This window comes from Stegostoma tigrinum, unplaced genomic scaffold, assembly GCF_030684315.1.
Source record: "Stegostoma tigrinum isolate sSteTig4 unplaced genomic scaffold, sSteTig4.hap1 scaffold_63, whole genome shotgun sequence".
NCBI lineage: Eukaryota > Metazoa > Chordata > Chondrichthyes > Orectolobiformes > Stegostomatidae > Stegostoma > Stegostoma tigrinum.
In genome coordinates, this window is record NW_026728568.1 from 547,124 (window position 1) to 568,955 (window position 21,832).

Here is a 21,832-nt window from a genome sequence, read left to right on the forward strand (position 1 = left end):
TTCCTCTATCTCTCTCCATTCCAGCAAGCACACCTGCTCTTCAAAGGTTTCATTCACTACAAAGTTCGTTTCTTTCGTAAAGACAGAAGCAAAAAACTCATTTAGGGCTTCCCCTACCTCCTCAGACTCCACACACACAAGTTCCCTATGCTATCCCTGATCGGCCCGACTCTTTCTTTGACCATTCTCTTATTCCTCACCTAAGTGTAAAATGCCTTTGTGTTCTCCCTAATCCGTTCTGCCAAGCCTTTCTCGTGCCCCCTCCTGGCTCTCCTCAGACCATTTTTGAGCTCTTTCCTCGCCTGCCTGTAATCCTCTAGAGCTGAGCTTGCCCCTAGCTTCCTCCACCTAATGTAAGCTACCTCCTTCCTTTTCACTAGAAGCTCCACCGCTCTCGTCATCCAAGGTTCCTTTATCTTACCCCTTCTTGCCTGTCTCAGAGGGAAATATTTATTCTTCACTCGCAACAACTGTTCCTTAAACCATCTCCACATGTCTATAGGGCCTTTACCATGCAACAACTGCTCCCAGTCCATGCTTCCTAACTCATGTCCAATCGCATCATAGTTTCCTCTTCCCCAATTAAATATCCTCCCATTTTGCCTAATCCTCTCCGTCTCCATAGCTCTGTAGAATGTGAGGCAGTTATGGTCACTATCACCAAAATGCTCTCCACCACAAGATCTGATACCTGCCCCGGCTCGTTTCCGAGCACCAAGTCTAGAATGGCCTCTCCCCTCATCGGCCTGTCAACGTACTGAGTTAGGAAACCCTCCTGAACACACCTTACAAAAACAGCTCCATTCAAATCTTCTGCTCGAAGGAAGTTCCAATCAATATTGGGAAAGTTAAAGTCACCCATGACAACAACATGACTACGTCCGCACTTGTCCAAAATCTGCCGACCTCTGCTTTCTTCAATCTCCCTGCTGCTATTGGGGGGCCTGTAGTAAACCCCTAACGAGGTGACTACTCCCTTGCTGTTCCCAATTTCCACCCATACTGACTCAGTAGGCAGATCTTCTTCGACAATGGAAGCTTCTGTAGCTGTGATACCATCTCTGATTAGTAGTGCTACACTCCCTCCTCTTTCTCCCCCCTCCCTATTCTTTTTAAATGTTCTAAACCCTGGAACATCCAGCAACCATTCCTGCCCCTGAGAAACCCATGTCTCTGTTATGGCCACAACAACATAGCACCAGGTACTGATTCATGCTCTAAGTTCATCACTTTTATTCCTGATACTCCTTGCATTAAAGCAAACACACTTGAACTGATCCCTTGGTTCCTTCCCAGGAAAATCCTTCCCACTAGCTGGTCTACCTCTTGCTACTGCCTCACCTGCATCAACTCTCCCCTCTGGTATACAGCTCAGGTTCCCAACCCCCTGCCATACTAGTTTAAACCGTCTCGAACTACTCGAGCAAACCTTCCACCCAGGACATTGGTCCCCTTCCAGTTCAGATGCAACCCGTCCGTCTTGTACACGTCCCACCTTCCCCAGAAGGCATCCCAATTGTCTACATAACTGAAGCCCTCCCTCCTACACCAGCTGCGCTGCCACGTGTTAAGCTGCGCCCGCTCCCTGTTCCTCGCCTCGCTATCTCGTGGCACCGGTAGTAAACGAGAGAACACTACTCTGTTCGTCCTGCTTTGCAGCTTCCATCTTAACTCCCTGAAATCACTTTTTATATCCTCAATCCTTTTTCTGGCTTTATCATTAGTGCCAATACGTAACACGATTTCTGGCTGTTCGCCCTCCCCTTTTAGAACCTTATACACCTGATCGGAGACGTCCCGGACCCTGGCACCAGGGAGGCAACATACCTTCCGGGAATCCCGATCCTGACCTTTAAACATGCGTTTCCTTAGCTGTGATGGAGTGATGACCCTCATTCCCCACAGGAGACCTCCTCCTTGTATAGATAGTTCTAGCTTCCACGTGACAAATGGTTTCAGTTCCGGTTGCTCCCTTTGCAGTACCACACCCACCACTCACGTAGTCGTGGGTCATTTTGACTGTCTCTCTTAATTTGTCCTACCGTTGCCAGAGTGTTCCCTACTTGCTCGAAGTAGAAAATGTCTACATAGGGACTGTTCGTTGTCAACTCATTTGGCAAAGGTAATCTAAAATCCTTCAGCAATCTCTCAGTTTCTGATTTACAGCATCCCACAGTGAACTTCAGTTTTTACTTTTGAAGGGGGCTTGTATAATCCCACGGCATCAATGATATGGCCTTAGTATTGTATGGAAATTATTTTTTAAAATCATAGTCATTTTTCCTCACTTCTTCAAATCTAACTTGTGAGGGTGCTCTTTTTTAGGTTCTCCCTGTGAGTAAAATATTGTCTTGGCAACACTAGACTCCTTTCAATCCACTTCAAATCTGATCCATGGCATGTTAGAATAATCCAAGCAAGGATGGATTTCAAATGGAAATCTCTTGTTATTGAATACTACTTTACGTGTTACAATAATCAAGTATTTCCGTGACTCAGGAACTCTATTAATCTGGAGATAGATTTGACTAAGTTCAATCTTACTGAAAAGCAGACCTCTAGCTGGTCCAACAAGTAGGTCATCGATTACAAGCAAAGCATACTGCTCAGCACATAGTGCTGGATTAGTAGCGAACTTGTAAGCAGCGCAGATGTATACTCCATCTATCAGTGGAATGATAGGTGTGGGCCAATCATTTTTGGATTCAAGGATTCCCATCTTGACCAGTGTCACTCAATTATGGTCATAGTGTCATAGAGACGTACAGCATGGAAACAGAACACTTTGGTCCAACTCATCTACGTGAACAGAATATCCTTATTTTTCTAATCCCATTTACCAGTATTTGGCCCATATCCTCTAAACCCTTCCTATTCATGTACCCATCCAAGTGCTTTTTAAATATTCTAATTGTACCTGCTTCCGCCAGTTCCTCCAGCAGCTCATTCCTTACACACACCATCCTCGGCTTGGAAAACGTTGCCCCTTACGTTCATTTTAAATCTTTCCCCCTCACCTTAAAGCTATGCCCTCTAGTTTTTGACTCCCCTACTCGAAGGAAAAGACCTTGGCTATTCATCCTCTCCATGCCCCTCATGATTTCATAAACCTCCAAGTTCACCCCTCAGCCTCCAAAACTGCAGGGAAAGTAGTCTATTCAGCCTCCCCATAGCTCAAATCCTCCACCCTGGCAACATCATTGGAAATCCTTTCTGAGCCCTGTCAAGTAGGTTTAATTCTGCCTCAAGCTTTAGTCTGATTGCACGAGGCACTGATCTTGCCTTGCAACATTTTGCTGGACTCTCACACTTGATTTTCAATTCGACAGATGTCTTCTCCATGTCTCCCAGATCCCGATGAAAATAATTGCACGCTTCTTTAGAATTTTGCAATGAATCAGTTTCAGAATCTGACAAGCAACTTAGTTCAACCCAACTGAGTTTGATTTTTTTTCCAGCCATGGTCCTCCCAGTGAAACTAGCAGATTATCCATGCTGTCATTGTTACATGTAGATTTTTTTCCAACTCTTCACTTTCAGTACTTTTGCTGTACACTGTTCATATTTCTTTCTCAAACACACCCATTCAATGGGCCCTTTATTGCCGCAGTTTCTGCATACGACTAATTTATACCAGCAATTTGCTGTTGATTGAAGTGCTCTTTCGCACCAATGGCAGTTGTGAGTCTGTGTTGGTGCTCATCTCTCAGCTGCCACTATTCCTACCATTTCTTCATAAGTTTTGAAACCCGGTTTCTCTAGCGGTACCAGGCTCCTCAGGCAACGAAGGACATTCCCACACCCTGCCATAATACCAGGAACAATGGATTCTCTGGGTGGAGGAATTTCAGGTCTCTTTACTATAAAATATTTAACAGCTGAACTGTGGCAAGATCAAACAGGGACAGCATGGATTTATGAAAGGGATAGAGGGAAATCATACTTGACAATCTTTTGGGATTCTTTGTGGATGTAACTCATTCAGTTGATGAGGGGGGAACCACTAGATGTGGCTTCTTTGGGCTTTCAGAAGGCTTTTAACAAAATCCCACACAAGAGATTAGTGCTTTAAATTAAAGCCCATGGGATTGTCGCAATATACTGAGATGGAAATAAAACTGGTCAGCAAGTATCAAAGGATAGGAATAAATGGTCTTTTTCCAAAGGCAGAGACAGGTGGTGTGTCGCAAGGATCTGTGCTCAGACTCCGGCTACCCACCTATTCAAACGAAGGAATCAAATGCACTATCTCCACATCTGCAGATGACACAAAGCTGGATGAGAGGGTGAGCTGTAAGGAGGATGCAGAGATGCTTCAGTGTCATTGGGACAAGCTGAATGACTGGGCAAATGTGAGACAGATACAGTATTACACGGATATATGTGAGATTATTCACTTTGGGAGCAAAAACGGAAAGGTAGATCATTACCTGAATGGATATAAATTAAGACATGGGTATGTAGAATAAGATCTGGGCAAACCTGTACTTAAGTCATTGAAGGTAAGCATGCAGGTGCAGCAAGCAGTAAAGATGGCAAATAGCAGAAGGGCCTTCATAGTGAGAGAATTTGCATTCAGGAGTGGGGATGTCTTGCTGCAATTACATACCAAGAATATTACGTGCAGTTTCGGCCTCTTTATCTGAGGAAGCACACTCTTGTTCTAGGGACAGTGCAGCAAAGGTTTAGCAGACTGATTCCTGGAAGGCAGACTGGCATATTAGGAGAGGTTGCGTCAGATAAGATTATACCACTGGCATTCAGAAGAATGAAGGGGCTTCTCATCGAAGCTTAAAATTCTTACAGGACTAAACAAGTCAAATGGAGGGCAGATGTTCTTGATGGCAGGGATGTACAGAACAAAGGAGTCACAGTCATTCTTCATACCCTTAAACTAAGATGAGGAGATATTTCTTCACCCAGAGACTGATGAGCCTACAGAATTCACTACCACAGAAATCAATCAATGCTAAAACATTGCACAGTTTCAAAAAGGAGTTTGGGTTTAGCACTTGGAACTAAGTGGATCACAGGATATAAGGTTAAAGGAGGAACAGGCTACTGTGTTGGATGATTGGATATATTCATAATGAATGATAAAGCAAGCCTGAAGGGCCAAATGGCCCATTTCTCATTCTACTTCTTATGTTTCCGTGGAAAGTGAATGGCCACAAACTTGGCGGATAGAATATAATGTGGAAAATGTCAGGTTGTGCACTTTGGCAAGAAGAATAAAAGAGCTATATGTTATTAAAATGGAAAAAAGATTGCAGAAAGCTGCAGTGCAGGAGGAATTTGAAGCTCCTTGTGCATGAATCATAAGAAGTTAGCAACCATGCTCAGCAACTAAGAAGGAGGTGTCCTGTTGGCCTTTAAAAGGAATGGAATAAAAGAAGAGGGAAGTATTGCTGAAACAATACAAAGTACGAGACAGACCACATATCAAACACAGCAAATAGTTTTGGCCCTTCATCAAAGGAAAGAAATCTCAACATTGGAGGCAGTCCAGAGAAGGTTAACTAAGTTGATTCTAGGTACAGAAGGATCTTCTTTCTAAGGAGGTCAAATAGGTTGGACTTGTACTCTTTCGAATTTAGAAGAGTAAAAGGTTACCTTATTAAAACGTACAGGATTCTTAGGGGGCTTGTTAGTGTCGATGCAGAAAGTTTGGTTCCTCTTGGAGGAGAATCTACGACCAAAAGGGCATCATCTCAGAATAAGGTGTGACATATTTAAGACAGGGATGAAAATGAATTTATTTCCTCTGATGGCTTGATTTTGTGGCATTGTTTACTCCAGAGGCCTGTTGAAGCTGGGTTACTAAGAATATTCAAAACAGAGATAGCCATGATCTGATCGAATGGTGAAGCAAATTCAATGGGCTAAAAAGCCTACTTCCATTCCTTCATTTTATGGCTTTATGACCCCTACATTCCTGGGTTTTTCAGTCCTCACACACTCTTTGGAACAATGTCTTTCGAGTATTTATTGTTTGCCACTATCCCTTTAGTTAAACTGCTTCACCTCATGCATCGTTTTGTTTTGCTTTTGACATTTCACATTTTATATGGGGTAACACAATGCAAGTTGATCAACAACAAAAAGAACAAGAGCAAAGTTGCTGGAAAAATCCCAGTAGGTCTGGCAGCATCCGTGAAGGGAAAAATAGAGTTAACGTTTCGGGTCTAGTGACCGAACTCAGAACAGTGAGCAAAGATCACCACTCTTTGCAATTATCATCTTTTGATTTCGTAGATATATCTGCCACTAACCTAACCCGTCGATCCAGGCTGAGGATTCATTACCACACAAGTTTGCTTTCCTGCACTGAATACTGGGTCCTTCTGTCTCGGAGTGAGAATCACACCAACATTTCTGACTCAGAAGGAGGGCCACTGCTGACTAAACCACACTGTATCCCAGATCCCCTCACGTTTTGCTGTATTGAACTCTATCTGCCGTGTCATTTCCCATTCTGGTGGCCTATTGCAGCTGATCAGAATCATCCTCATTGTTTGGGCTCCTGCAAGCTTGGCAATCGTGGTAAATTTTGGAACTTCACGCTCTATTACTCATGTTGAGGTGTGCAATAATAAGATGGTAACTATACCAGGGGATTTCAACTTCCTCAACATTGTTTGAGATAGTCATAATCAGTGAATCATACAATATATGAGGCCCTTCAACCCACTGAGTCTGCACTATCAAGGACATACTACGAAATACACTAGACCCACTGTCAACACACTAGGTCATAGCCTTGAACGTAATGACACGTCAAGTGCTTTTTAAAGATTCTGAGATTTCCCGTCTCAACTATAATCCCAGAGAGTGCATTTTAGACCCCTCTGGGTGAAAAAGGTTTTCCCCTCATCCCCTTTAAACCTACTGCCTTTCATTTTAAAATAATGTCCACCTTGTTATCGAGTGTAAAGAGGAGTTGGATTTCTAAATACGTGTTCAGCAGAGTTTATTGTGTCAACATATAGAAGGTCCATCAAGGGACAGTCCAGTCCCAGATCTAATTCTTGGGAACAAAGTTGCCAAGTTGTTTAAGGTGGTAGTGGGCAGAATTTAGTGATAACAACCACTGTTATGAAAAAGAAAATGGTAGTTTGCAAAAAAAATAATTTTGGATTGGAGGAAGGCAGATGCTATTAAAATAAAGCAGGATCTGACCAAAGTAGACCAGGTTCAGCTACGTCTGGCAAATTCTACAGTAGAAAGTGAAGGTGTGATTGAGAAGAAAATGGGGAAAGCACAGGCCCAACATGTTTCCTTTGGGATGAAATTTGGAAATAACAAGACAAAGAACCCTGGATGTGTAGGAATATTCAGAATTGGTTAAGAACAAAAAAAAGGCTTTCAGTAGGTGCAAAGGGAGCAAATGATGGAGGCCCCAGTGGAGTATAGAAAGCTCAGAGGGAACTTAAAGCAGTTCGGAGGAAACAGGCGCATGAAAAAACATGAAGATAAAATTTGACAGATCCCAAGATATTTCACAAGTACATTTAGGGGAAGAAGATAACCAGAGAAAGAATGGGGCCCATTAGGGTCCGGGGGCAAACTTTATACCGTACAGAAGGACACTGGTAGAATGTTTCACTTTAGTCTACATTCAAGAGGAGGAAGATGGAGGTAGAGAACTTGGGGACAGGGACTGAGGTACTTGAGCAGACTGACGGAGGGAGTGAGGCTTTGCCAGGCCTAAAAGTAAATAATTCTCTCGGTCTGAAGGGGTTGTATCGTATGCTGCAATGAGAGATGAGAGGAAATTACAGGGGCTCTGACCCAAACTTTCAATTCTTCTCTGGCTACAGGGGAATTGGTAGAGGACAACTAATGTGGTACCATTTTTCAAGGAGCGAGAGAGAGATATATCAGGAATTACAGACCAATGAATCTCACGTCAGTGGGAGGGAAACAACTGGGGAAATTCTGGAGGAGAGAATTCATCTCCACTTGGAAATGCAAGGTTTGATCAGCATGGCTTCATCAAAGTGAGGTCACACTTCACAATTCTGATACAATTTTGCAAGGTATGTAGGTGCCCAGATTTTCACAAGGGTTTTGATAAGCTATAACACATTAGGCTACTTAATAAGATAATAGTCCATGATGTTGCTGTCGTATATTATCATGAACAGAGGACTGGCTCACTCATAGAAGACAGAATTGGGACAAGGGAGGCATTTGCAGACTGGCAACCTGCAGCTAGCAGAGCGCCGCACAGATTAGTGCTGGGGACACAATTATTTATGAAATACATTAATGCCTTGAATGACGAAAGAGAATATACTGTAGCTGATGACACAAAACCATGTGGGAAGGCAATTAGTAAGGATTAATCAAAAAGTCTGCAGAGAGATATTGACAGGCTAAGCAAATGGGCAAAAACTTAGCAGATGGAATATAATGTAGGGAAATCTGAGCTAATGTATTTTGGCAGGAAGAATAGAAAAGCTGGCTATTATTTAATGGAGAATGACTGCAGAAAGCTACAGAACAGAGGGATTTAAATATTCTCGTCTACGAATCACAAAAAGCAAGTATCCAAGTTCATTGGGTAATGAGGAAGGCAAATGGAATGGAATATAAAAGTACAGAGGTTTTGTTAAAATTGTACGAGGCAATTGTCAGATCTCAGCTGTAACACCGGAACAGTTTTGGGACACATATCTAAGGATGTGGAGGAAGTTCAAATAAGTTCCAGGAGGTTAAGAAGATTGAGTCTGTTCTCGTTGTAATACAGAAGAATGAGACGCCACCTGATTGAAACTTACAAGATTCTTGACAGGTTAGATGCAGAGAGTTTGTTTTCCCTTGTGGGAGAATCTAGGACCAGAGGGCATAATCTCAGAATAAGGGGTCACACATTTAAGACAGAGATTGGGAGGAATTTCTTCCCTCTGAGGGTTGAAAATCTGTGGAATTCTTTGCCACAAAAGACTATTGAGGCTGGTCATGAAGTAAATTTAAGGTTGAGATAGACAGCGGATATTGGGAAAAGGCAGGAAAGTAGACTTGAGAATTAACTGTTCTGAGATAATAAAATGTGAGGCTGGACGAACACAGCAGGCCAAGCAGCATCTCAGGAGCACAAAAGCTGACGTTTCGGGCCTAGACCCTTCATCAGAGAGGGGGATGGGGACAGGGAACTGGAATAAATAGGGAGAGAGGGGGAGGAGGACCGAAGATGGAGAGTAAAGAAGATAGGTGGAGAGAGTGTAGGTGGGGAGGTAGGGAGGGGATAGGTCAGTCCAGGGAAGACGGACAGGTCAAGGAGGTGGGATGAGGTTAGTCGGTAGCGGGGGGTGCGGCTTGGGGTGGGAGGAAGGGATGGGTGAGAGGAAGAACAGGTTAGGGAGGCAGAGACAGGTTGGACTGGTTTTGGGATGCAGTGGGTGGGGGGGAAGAGCTGGGCTGCTTGTGTGGTGCAGTGGGGGGAGGGGACGAACTGGGCTGGTTGAGGGATGCAGTAGGGGAAGGGGAGATTTTGAAACTGGTGAAGTCCACATTGATACCATATGGCTGCAGGGTTCCCAGGCGGAATATGAGTTGCTGTTCCTGCAACCTTCGGGTGGCATCATTGTGGCAGTGCAGGAGGCCCATGATGGACATGTCATCAAGAGAATGGGAGGGGGAGTGGAAATGGTTTGCGACTGGGAGGTGCAGTTGTTTTTTGCGAACTGAGCGGAGGTGTTCTGCAAAGCGGTCCCCAAGCCTCCACTTGGTTTCCCCAATGTAGAAGAAGCCGCACTGGGTACAGTGGATGCAGTATACCACATTGGCAGATGTGCAGGTGAACCTCTGCTTGATGTGGAATGTCATCTTGGGGCCTGGGATGGGGGTGAGGGAGGAGGTGTGGGGACAAGTGTAGCATTTCCTGCGGTTGCAGGGGAAGGTGCCGGGTGTGGTGGGGGGTTGGAGGGCAGTGTGGAGCGAACAAGGGAGTCACGGAGAGAGTGGTCTCTCCGGAAAGCAGACAGGGGAGGGGATGGAAAAATGTCTTGGGTGGTGGGGTCGGATTGTAAATGGCGAAAGTGTCGGAGGATAATGCGTTGCATCCGGAGGTTGGTAGGGTGGTGTGTGAGAACCGCAGGAAATGCTACACTTGTCCCCACACCTCCTCCCTCACCCCCATCCCAGGCCCCAAGATGACATTCCACATCAAGCAGAGGTTCACCTGCACATCTGCCAATGTGGTATACTGCATCCACTGTACCCGGTGCGGCTTCCTCTACATTGGGGAAACCAAGCGGAGGCTTGGGGACCGCTTTGCAGAACACCTCCGCTCAGTTCGCAAAAAACAACTGCACCTCCCAGTCGCAAACCATTTCCACTCCCCCTCCCATTCTCTTGATGACATGTCCATCATGGGCCTCCTGCACTGCCACAATGATGCCACCCGAAGGTTGCAGGAACAGCAACTCATATTCCGCCTGGGAACCCTGCAGCCATATGGTATCAATGTGGACTTCACCAGTTTCAAAATCTCCCCTTCCCCTACTGCATCCCTCAACCAGCCCAGTTCGTCCCCTCCCCCCACTGCACCACACAAGCAGCCCAGCTCTTCCCCCCCACCCACTGCATCCCAAAACCAGTCCAACCTGTCTCTGCCTCCCTAACCGGTTCTTCCTCTCACCCATCCCTTCCTCCCACCCCAAGCCGCACCCCCCGCTACCTACTAACCTCATCCCACCTCCTTGACCTGTCCGTCTTCCCTGGACTGACCTATCCCCTCCCTACCTCCCCACCTACACTCTCTCCACCTATCTTCTTTACTCTCCATCTTCGGTCCTCCTCCCCCTCTCTCCCTATTTATTCCAGTTCCCTGTCCCCATCCCCCTCTCTGATGAAGGGTCTAGGCCCGAAACGTCAGCTTTTGTGCTCCTGAGATGCTGCTTGGCCTGCTGTGTTCGTCCAGCCTCACATTTTATTATCTTGGAATCTCCAGCATCTGCAGTTCCCATTATCTCTGATACAATTAACTGTTCTGCCATGGTCTCTTTGAATTGCAGGGCAGATTCAAAGGGCTGAATGGCCTATTTCTGCTTCTGTGCTCTATGCTTACATTGCAGCTGATGTAGTTTGTATGGATTTCAAAAACGCCTTTGACAAGGTCCCACATGTGAGACTGATAATAAAGGTAAACACATCTGGCACCACTGGCTGTTGCGATAAGGTAGTTCTAAAATGGCATAGTGGTACGAGACAGAGCACAGAGGTAGAAGGCTGTTTGTGCGACTGAAAGCTTGTGTCAAATGGCGTACTGCAATGTTCCATATTGGGTCCCTCACTGTTCGTGATATATATAGCATAATGAGATATAGATGGGTTGGTCAGATGAGCAGATCAGTGGCAGACAGAATTTAATCCTGAAACATATCAGGTGATGCACATCGGAAGAAGTCACAAGACAAGGAGGTACTCAATGAATGGCAAGACACTAGGATGCTTAGGGGACACAGACGGATCATGGGGTGCTTGTCCACAGAACCTTGAAGGTGGCAGGACAGGTTAACAGGATTATTAAGAATGCGTGCTGAGAACTTGCCTTTATCAGTCATGGCACAGATGGTTTCAACTGGAAGGTTACGTTGGAATTGTATAGAACTGTGGTTTCGCCAAAGTTGGAAAACTGTATGCAGTTCTCATCACCATGCTGTTGGAAGGATGTGATTGAATTGGAGGGGGTGCAGAGATTATTCACTAGGATATTGCCTGGGGCAGAGCACTTCAGCTATGAAGACTGGCTGGATAAGCTCAGGTTGTCGTCTTTAGAGCAGAGAAGGCTGAGGAGGGACGTGACTGAGGTGCAGAAGATTAGGAGGGGCAAGGTTAGCAAGCAGCTGTATCCTTAGTTGAAGGGTCAATAACAAGGAGACACAATTATGAGGTGAAGGGCAGGAGATGTAGAGGGGATTTGAGGAAAAATATTTTTACCCAGAGGGTGGTGGTAATCTGGAATGCACTACCCAGAAGGGTCATTGAGACAAGAGAGCTCACAACTTTTAACAAAGTGCTGGGATGAGCACATGAAATTAAAGGTTATTCTCCAAGTGCTGCAAAGTGGGATTAGTGCAGTTAGGTTTGCATAGACTTGATTGGCTGAAGGGCCTTCTGTATGCCATATTCCCAAATTCAAATCATGTATCTATCTCCAAAAATCAGTGTCCTAATACTTGGGAAACTGCTAATAGCGATCTTCTCATCTATTTATCATAACTTGCTGCTTCTGTCCTTCAGCCATCTTTTTTAACCAAATTTGATAGTGACCTATATATTCCATGAATCTCAATTTTATAAATCAGTCTTTTATGTGCACCTTCCCCTCATCCCTATCTAGGAAAGATTGCACTGCTTCATGAAGGCAGGCTAAAGTAATTCAGCATTACAGCCATACTCTGGTAGTATAATGACAGCATCAGTGACAGTACAATAAGTGCCTTATATCAATTGTTTCAAAACTGGGTTCTACAGTAGAGAGGTAATTGGAGATCTACAAACCAAATCATCTGTCATAACTTCAGATTAAATATATTGGAAAAAAGCAGACTAACTAACGCGAGCTTCAATGGTGATAAATTAAATGTAACTAATTGGAACAGTAATATTCCTCTTCCAACCTTGCTAAGCAATGCCTCCCTGCACTGATAGGCGGGAAAGCTGCAGTCAAGAAAAGATATTCACTATTTATCATCAAGTCGAAACAATTCTGGAATGCTTTTATTTGTCATGAATTTTTACTTATTGCAATTTGAAACTCGCAACTATATAGTGATGTGAAAAATATACAAAAGGATCCAGACCTTTTCTTGATTTATCAGGCTAACAATAGAAGAGCATTTGGATCAAGTGGATATACATTGTGAGTGCCCGTATCAAACACCAGTCCAGGGACTGACAGATATCACAGTTAGAAGCAAATACACACATCGGGGCAGCACAGTGGCTCAGCGGGTTAGCACTGCAGCCTCACAGCACCAAGTACCCGGGTTCGATTCCAGCCTCAGGTAACTGTGTGGAGTTTGCACATTCTCCCCGTGTCTGCGTGGGTTTCCTCCGGGTGCTCCGGTTTCCTCCCACAGTCCAAAGATGTGCTGACTCAGTGGATTGGCCATGCTAAATTGCCCATAGTGTTCAGGGGTGTGTGTGGGTTATAGGGGGATGGGCTGAAGTGCCTGTTTCCACACTGCAGGGAATCTAATCTCATCTCCATGATAACCGTCAGGAAGTAGCTTTTTAAAAAGATGATCAGAACACTTCTTTACATGTAGCCCTTTGTATTATGAATGTGCAATTAATAATAGATAGGTTAGTGATTGCTATTAATATGTAGGCATTCAATCAAAAAGGTTCGAGAACGATTGCCTACCTTAAAGGTTAAACACTGGAAGGAGCTCACATTTAGAAGGTAGAAGGAACTATGCAAAATCCATCAGATACTTGGAGAATCACCAAGCGATACAAAATATACACTGCTCCTCAAATGGATTCAAAGAGGAAATTGGTTAATATGTTAAAGCATGTACAATCATAGCAACAAGGAGCAGGAATAGCAAGGACAGGATTTGCTGCCCATCCATAGTTCCTCCAAATTGTTTGACTATTTCAGAGTGCAGTTAAGTGTCAACCACGTTATTGTGGACCTGGAGTCATATGGAGGTGAGATCAAATAAGAATGGCAGAGCTCCTTTCTTAAAGAACATAAGTGAATGAGTCAAGTTTTTATAACGGTGAATAGTGTAACAGTGACGGTGTAACCATCACTGAGACCAGCTTTGTTTATGATTATATCAATTTGAGCATGTGTTGGATAACTGGCCCCCTCAAGCCTGCTTCACCATTCAATAAGGTCGTGGCTGACTTGACTGCAATGTCGGCTCCACATTCCTACCTACCCCCAAAATTATATTGAACTGAATTCAAATTCCATCAGCTGTTACAGTGGAATTTACGCCTATACTCTACAGCATTGTCCCAGGCCTCCAGATTACTAATCCTGTGACATTAATAGTGCTTCACTGACTACCCCAGCATGTCAATCCCCGTTCTGAGCATACTTCTTGGCTGAGGCGCCACATTTTCTGGAGTACAGAATTACAAAGTTCACCTCTCTGTGAGTGAAGAGGTTCCTCATCTATCGCTGTTGTTACATTTTATTCTGAGATTGATCTCAGGTTCTACAGCCTGATCTCTTAATTCAAATTACAATAACTTGGCTTTTCAAATGCCCTGTCACATTATCCTTGCCAAGAGATTCAATGTTCATGGTTTATGTACAGCAGAAGAAATGTCCATGTTGATTTTTCTTCATTTAAGTGCCGTCACCAATCTTATAGACACGACAAGTGCATTTTGTCATGGGAGAGGTTGAATGAGCAAAATCGGACCTTCATTTCTTCCCCACCCCAGCCTCAAAAAGTTTTGTCTTCATTTCAAATTTTTCACATCCAATGGATAATTCTGTACCTTTCTGGTCGCTTCAAGAAGTGCATCCGACCCAAATTATCCCGCGTGTCTAATCTTAAAAATGAGAATATCTTCTGATATCCTCACTGTCGAACAAATCCATTATATACTTAACATAGGATTCAGGTCAAGTTTGTTTTTTTCCCCACTGTTTGTTAAACTTCCTGGCCAATGCCCCACGATTTTTCAGGAAACTATTAGTCGCGCTCTCTGTATCAGAACATTCTTCAAAAAACTAATACTTTCTCCAAATCTTGATATAACAACTGGCCAGTTTTGGTGCGAGATGAGTTCCACAGCGCAAACTCATACTTGAACCTTTTAGCCATATAAATCATTTGACAAGCAGATTCTAGGGAGTCAATCTGCAGGATCAAGTGACATCTGAAATGCTGTACATTTACTGCAAACAGTCAAGTTCAGTTTTTCTGGCATCCACAAATCTTTGACAGCATGGCTGTGGGTGTGAATCACCTAGGTCTGGCCAAATCAGTAAAATCCCACTCCTTTTCTCATCTGAACACTGCCCCAGAGCAATATCATGTGAAAGCACTGCACTTTCCACATACATGGTGGCAATGCCTAGGTCTATCTCACCACCCCCTCATTCATTTCTTCCACTGTCTCTACATAACCGGACAGTTTCCATCTATTAAATCTCGTGCAGAACGAAGCCATTATCTTTGGTCCTTGAAAGGAGGTCTGCTTGCTAGCTACCAGTTTTCATTGTACCAGTTGTTATTTTGACCCAGAGTTTAAATTCTGGCCACATAGGCCTGATGTCACAAAGTCTACTTATTTTCACATCCACAACATTTGGCCCCAGGTAAGTCCGTTAGTTTTGAAACCCGACCGCATTGATTAACTCTGAACATGACCATTCTTATGAATATCAAGTTGGCCTCCCAAGTTCTCCTTTTCTTTAACATGGCATCATTTAAAAGTCCGTTGACTCTGTCTTAACACGCACCAAGTTCCATTCACCCATCTTTCTCTGCGCACTCTGATCTACAATGGCTCACAGTTAAGCAGTGCCTTGGTTTTCACATTGCTGTCCTGGCTTTCAAATCCCTCCCTGACCTGGCAACACCCATGCACATCCCCTGATAATGTCCTACTCGTAGCCCCTCTAGGAACATGAGCTCCTTTAATTCCAGCCTCTCAACACAATTTGTGCTGTTCCATCATCGACAGCCTGACATTCAACTTCCTCGGGCCTAAACTTTAGAATTACCTTGCTGAACTTCTGCATCATTGTTTCCTCCTTCAAAACAGTCCTTAAAATCTACCTCTTTGGTGAGGTTTCAATCATCTACCTTCGGATCTCTTTCAGTACTCAGTATCAATTTTTACTCTATAAAGCTCCTATGACATGCCTTGGGATGTTTTATAAAGTCATGTCACAGAAGCTGTTGTGGCAATTGCTCAGAATATGGTTATATTCTGGGCTGAAATTCTCCATGACACTCATCATTAAAGTATTTTTCTGTTATAAAATGGGTAAATAGTACAGTGACTTCAGGCCAAGGGATGATGTGGTTAAACGCCAAAGTTGCACTCCGTGCTATATCATGAAGACAGTGTCTCCCTTTCATTTGAAGAAATCTTCTGTATTTTCTCAAATACTTTCTTCATTGTACTTTTGTTGTTGATGGTTTCCAATGAACATAAACCATTACTTGCCTTTTCAATTTCAACCTTCCTTACGTTCTCTTAATTTCTTTTGCTGTACCTGATTTGAAACAAACCATTCCTCTTTTAATTCACTGTCCTCCTCAGTCCTTCATGTGGTTGTTTCCCAATCATTAAGAAGACATCCTGTTGCTTTCCTCACTCACTCTAGTCTAAGATGCCTGTCTGCCCTTATCAGATTGCATTTTCAGCAACTTTATAGACAAACGTCCTTTGAGTGGAAGGTTGTAAGGTCATGCCGAACTGATGTCTCAACAACTGCAAAACCAAGCTAATTGTAATCAATGACTTCTGACAACAGGCAAGCAAGGAAGCTCACAACAAAACACAGCACGAGATTACAAATTCTGGAATGTGTGGATGTACTTACAACAGAGCGCTTTCTGGAGTCGGCGGATCTTCATTGCTGGCCGATATGCAGAAAAACGCACGGTGTTTAAATCACCTGCATTCAAAAAAATCTTTAGATACATTTTTCCTAACTGTTAGTACAAACGATTTCAATTGGAACACATGCTCAACTACTCTGCAATGAATACAGGGGGATAAATATCTGCCGAAGAATACAAGGCGCAGTAAAAGGAAATGATAACTACTAGGTTCAATTTATTTCCACATATTTTCAGGGATGGGAACATCACTGACAGGACCAGCATTTGTTACCCATTCCTCATGTAGGTGGTCAAAAGCGACATGAAATTCTTGTCATAACTGGCAAACAGCATCTGGTGGAACTCACGGAAGTCTCACTGTCAGCTTTATAGTAGGAGGGAAACGATTCAGATAATCACGCTTGGTGTAAAGCCTGCATTCTTGCCGCCTGGTTTTTCAGGGCCACAAAGGGTTTTGAGATCTGAAATTGTATATTTGACTCATGAGCACACATCAAACGCAAGTTGCCATGGATGCTATTCTGACAATTCTACGTTGCATGCAGCAAATACCTGATGAAATGATGTAGAGGAGGCAAGATATTGCCAATACTGGGATATCAGAGCTCAACGCTTAAAGTCCTTCAATGACACATTGCTGAAAGTATGATCACCAGGAACATGAATAACCCCTCTGCCAGAGTTATTTAAAGACACTGTCAGCTACTTGCAGATTAATTACTTACGGATTCATAGAGCATACAAACATAGAACAGTACAGCACAGGACAGGCCCTTCAGCACACAGTGTTGTGCTGAGCTTTTACCCTCAACCTAACGTCGAGTTAACCTCCACCCTTACCTTATACTATCATCCATATGCCTGTCTAATAGCTGCTTAAATGCTCCTAATGAAGCTGACTCCACTCCCCTCTCTGGCAATGCATTCCACGCTCCTGCCACTCTCTGAGTAAAGAACCTACTTCTCACATCTTCCCTATATCTACCTCCACTTACTTTTAAACTATGCCTCCTCATAAGAACTACCTTCACCCTCGGAAAAAGTCTCTGGCTATCCACTCTCTATCGATATTCATACCAGTCATTGCCAAAATGTATGTGTGTTGATATTTTTTAGACTTCTTTAAAGTTGCCAAGGTCCACATCTAAGTTCTGAAGGACTCTGTGAAAACTTCAAGGCTGCTGCACAAATCATTCACAGACATGGATGCAGCAATAGACATCTGCAAAAAACCATGTAGGTCAATGCTTCATATCCTGGCAAATGTCATCATGCTTTCAAGTTGCAAGTCTGCTTTGCCAGCCACTTTTGGCCATCAAAAAATTAAGGGGTAGCTACTGAGCTAAAGAGCCAAGCAACTAACAACTGGGCTTCTGACTCTTACACACAACATAGAACATAGAAAAGTATAGCACAGTGCAGGCCCTTCGGCCTACGATGTTGTGCCGTGGAATAATCCCAATCCAAAAATAACCGAACCTAACTTACATTCCCCTCAATTCACTGCGTCCATGTGCATGTCCAGCAGTTGCTTAAATGTCACTAATGGCTCTGCTTCCACCACTACCACTGGCAAAGTATTCCATGCACTCACAACTCTCTGGGTGAAGAACCTCCCTCTGACATCTCCTCTATACCTTCCTCCTAACACCTTAAAACTATGCCTCGTGGCAGTCAATCCTGCCCTGGGGAAAGGTCTCTGCCTATCAACTATATCCATGCCTCTCATTACCTTGTACACCTCGATCAGGTCACCTCTCTTCCTCCTTCTCTCCAGAGAGAAAAGTCCGAGCTCAGTCAACCTCCTCAACCTGGTAAACCTCCTTTGCACCCTCTCCAAAGCCTCCACATCTTTCCTATAATAGGGCAACCGGAACTGGAGACAATATTCCAGTGTGGTCTCACCAGGGTTTTGTACAGCTGCAGCATAACCTCGCGGCTCTTAAACTCGATCCCCCTGTTAATGAAAGCCAAAACACCATCTGATTTCTTAACACCCTTATCCACTTGTGTGGCAACTTTGAGGGAGCTCTGCACTTGAACACCAAGATCCCGCTATTCCTAAACACTGCAAAGAATCTGCCTTTCATCCTATATTCAGCATTTAAGTTCGACCTTCCAAAATGCATCACCTCGCATTTATCCAGGTTGAACTCCATCTGCCATTTCTCAGCCCACCTCTGCATACTGTCAATGTCTCGCTGAAGCCTGAAATAACCCGATACTATCAATGGCACCTCCAACCTTTGTGTCAGCAGCAAACATACTAACCCACCCCTCAACCTCCACATCCAAGTCATTTCTAAAAACTACAAACAGCAGAGGCCCAAGAACAGAACCCTGCGGGTCACCACTCAGCACTGACCTCCAAGCAGAATATTTACCATCTACAACCACTCTCTCCATCCTGTCAGCCAACCAATTCTGAATCCAGGCAGCCAAGTCACCCTGATTTCCATACCTCCTGACTTCATCAAAGTGCCTGCTGTGGGGAACCTTATCAAATGCTTTGCTGATGTCCATGTACACCACATCCACTGCTCGTCCCTCATCAACCTGTCTCATGACCTCCTCAAAGAACTCAGTCAGATTTGTAGGGTATGACTCGTCCCTCAGAAAGCCATGCTGACTCCCTTTAATCACGCTCTGTGCGTGTGCAACAGCACATCCACATGAAATTTGACAGGGCAGGTCCTCGTCTTCCTGAAACAAATTTTCTGCTGTCTGGATAACGCTGGGGAGGCTTCCAGCGCTTGGCAGGGGCAGCAATTGACATAGTTGCATGATTGGGACTACAGTAGGTGAAAATAAAGGCATCACCTACTCACTAACACTCAGTTGGGTTTCGACCAGGGCCACCCAGCTCCTGGCCTCATTGATGCCCTGGTTCAAACATGGACAAAAGAGGTGAGGGAGTGAGGGCGACAGTGATTGTTCTTGACATCAAGGCCACATTTGACCAAATGTGGCATCCAGGGAACCGAGCAAAACTGGTTTTAACGGGAATGGGGGGAAAGCTCCCTGCTCGTAGGAGTCAGAATGAGCGCAAAGAAGATGGATATGTTTGTCTGGAGTTAGAATCTTGGTGGCACACTGCACGGAAATAAGCCTTTCTGCCCAACACATTTTGCATCCAGAGATTATCTATTAATATATGAGATTCAATGGCAAGCCATTCAGAACTGAAATCAGGAAGCACTTTTATCTTAATACAAACAACAGTCAAGATCTCAAATACTCTCTCGTAAAAGAATGTGGGTGCTGGATCAATAAGAATGTGTGTGACTGAAATTATTTTTGATAGCTAAGGGTACGAAAGGATATAGAAGAAAGGGAGGTAAACAGACTGACGACAAAAAATGCCGGAGACCACAGTAGGTCAGGCATCAGCCATGGAGAGAAAGCAAACTAATGTTTTGAGTCGACATGACTTTTCAGCAGGCAAATAGAGTTGAAGTTGAGACTAGCCGTGGTTTAACTGAATGGTTTATGCACATAACAGCAAAACCTGTCTGCTTCTGCACCCATTCAGAATGGTTCCTTCCATTTGATGTACTGTTTTTCCAACCAAACTGAACCACTTCACAATTTTCTGTATTACATTTAATCTACTACATCAACTGGTGCCTCTCCTCACCTTGACCTCAAACTCGCAGCCTCACTACACTCCCAAACCTCTGGGTTGTGCCCTCTCCTGATTCTCAATCTCCAAGTAAGAGCCTCTTTTTCCTTCCCTCCGTGACCTCAAGGTCGCAGTCTCTGCCTCCTCACCTCCTGCTGCTGTTCAACAATAAATAGAACACAGAACATAACAGCACAGTACAGGCCCTTCGGCCCTCGATGTTGTGCCGACCTGCCATACCGATCTCAAGCCCATCTAACCAACACTATTCCATGTACGTCCAAATGCTTATCCAATGACAACTTCAATGTACCTAAAGCTGTCGAATCTACTACCGTTGCAGGCAAAGCGTTCCATTCCCTTCCTGCTCTCTGAGTAAAGAAACTACCTCTGACATCTGTCCTGTATTTTTCACCCCTCAATTTAAAGCTATGCCCCCTCGTGCTCACCGTCACTATCCCAGGAAAAGGCTTTCCCGATCCACCCTATCTACTCCTCTGATTATTTTAGATGTTTCAATTAAGTCACCTCTCAACCTTCTTCTCTCTAATGAAAACAGCCTCAAGTCCCTCAGCCTTTCCTCGTAAGACCTTCGCTCCATACCAGGCAACATCCTAGTAAATCTCCTCTGCACACTTTCCAAAGCTTCCACATCCTTCTTATAATGCGGTGACCAGAACTGGACGCAATACTCCAAATGCGGCTGCAGCAGAGCTTTTACAGCTACACCATAACCTCTTGGTTCCAGAATTCGATCCCTCTATTAATAAAAGCTAAAACACTGTATGCCTTCTTAACAGCCCTCTCAACCTGGTTGGTAACTTGCAAGGATCTGTGTACATGGTACAATTTTATTACATTTCATTCATCTAATATTTGATGTTATAGCAGCACCAAGTAGATCTTAAGACTAAAAATGGTAGGAGATCCCAGACCCGTGTTATGCTGCTCTTGCTCAATGTGGGAGCTCAGGGACGTGTCTGATGTCCGTGACTCCTTCACGGGCAGGAAGCGTGTCCAGCTGCAGCTCTCGTTAGACCGCATGATGGCTCTGGAGCTGTGGATGGACTCACTTTGGAGCATCCGCAATAGTACATTCAGCAAATTGGTCATATCGCTAATGAGGATAGCTGAGGGAGAAAGGGAATGGGTGACCAAAAGGCAGAAAAAGAAGCAGGAAGGCAGTGGTGTCCCCTGTGGTCATATCCCTCCAAAACAGGAAGGGCAAGAAAAAGAGTGGAAGGGCTATAGCCACAGGGATTCTATTGTAAGGGGAGGAGATAGGCGGTTCTATGGTCAAAAACATGCTATGTTGCCTCCCAGGTCCACCGGTCAGAGATGTGTCAGATTGACTGTAGGACATTCCGAAGGGGGAGGGTGAACAACCAGCTGTCATGGTGCATATAGGCATCAATGATATGGGTTAAAAAAACACACAATGAGGTGCTACATGCAGAATTTAGGGAGTTCGGAGCCAAGTTAAAAAGTAGGACCTCAGAGGTAGTAATCTCAGGATTGCTACCAGTGCCACATGCTTGTCAGAGTAGAAATGAAGAAATAGGCAGGATAAATGAGTGGCTTGAGAGATGGTGCAGGAGGGAGGGGTTCAGATTTTTGGGACATTGGGACCGGTTCTGGGGGAGGTGGGACT

The 21,832-nt window shown here is 44.2% G+C and overlaps 1 protein-coding gene across 6 annotated transcripts in view; it reads right to left on the minus strand.

Annotated features, from left to right (window-relative positions):
* The window catches only part of LOC132209042 (dystrophin-related protein 2-like), a 150,392-nt gene that overhangs the window by 18,312 nt on the left and 110,248 nt on the right, over positions 1-21,832 (minus strand). For 2 of the 6 annotated variants that reach the window (XR_009445123.1, XR_009445125.1), the window contains exon 2: positions 16,538-16,612. The exons of the other annotated variants lie outside the window; for them this stretch is intronic. The gene's annotated coding sequence lies outside the window, so the exon portion shown is untranslated. The remainder of the gene's footprint in view (positions 1-16,537; positions 16,613-21,832) is intronic. 6 annotated transcript variants of the gene reach the window in all.